Source organism: Micropterus dolomieu, unplaced genomic scaffold, assembly GCF_021292245.1.
Source record: "Micropterus dolomieu isolate WLL.071019.BEF.003 ecotype Adirondacks unplaced genomic scaffold, ASM2129224v1 contig_10684, whole genome shotgun sequence".
Taxonomy (NCBI): Eukaryota; Metazoa; Chordata; class Actinopteri; order Centrarchiformes; family Centrarchidae; genus Micropterus; species Micropterus dolomieu.
The window spans coordinates 511-994 of NW_025739670.1; the positions used below are offsets into that span (position 1 = coordinate 511).

Consider the following 484-nt stretch of genomic DNA (forward strand, 5'->3'; position numbering starts at 1 on the left):
AGGGAGAAAAAGAAGCAGCAGCAGCAGCAGCTGCACACGCAAGACGGGCCTTCAAAACACGATGTAACATTTACACAGCACTGTGTACAGGATAGGGAGAAAAAGAAGCAGCAGCAGCAGCAGCGCTCCCTGCTGTTTCCTAAAGAGACGTTCAAAAGATCTCCTTTCACCGAAGCGCCCTCTGCCGTTTTTCGAAGGCGAAGCGAAAATGGTTTACAGCACCGAGTATTCCCAGGCGGTCACCCGTCCAAGTACTAACCAGGCCCTGCTCTGCTTAGCTTCCGAGATCGGACGAGATCGGGCTCTCCCAGAGCGATGTGGCCGTAAGCCACTCAGGCTCCCCCAAACGGCCCTTCAAAAGATGTTCTACGGCTAATTGACAAAAAACGTATTCTGCCCATAATGTCCAAGGTGCTCCAGAGTCACTTGGAATCCACAGGCACTGATTCCTGGGTAAACATCCAGGAACCGGGACACCGTTCAC

General features: G+C 52.7%; 1 non-coding gene across 1 annotated transcript; it reads right to left on the reverse strand.

The window, feature by feature from the left end:
• Nucleotides 1-210: 210 nt before the first annotated feature.
• On the reverse strand, nt 211-329 carry LOC123965675. Its single transcript, XR_006823754.1, has one exon. It is a non-coding gene; the product is annotated as a 5S ribosomal RNA (ribosomal RNA).
• Nucleotides 330-484: the final 155 nt, after the last annotated feature.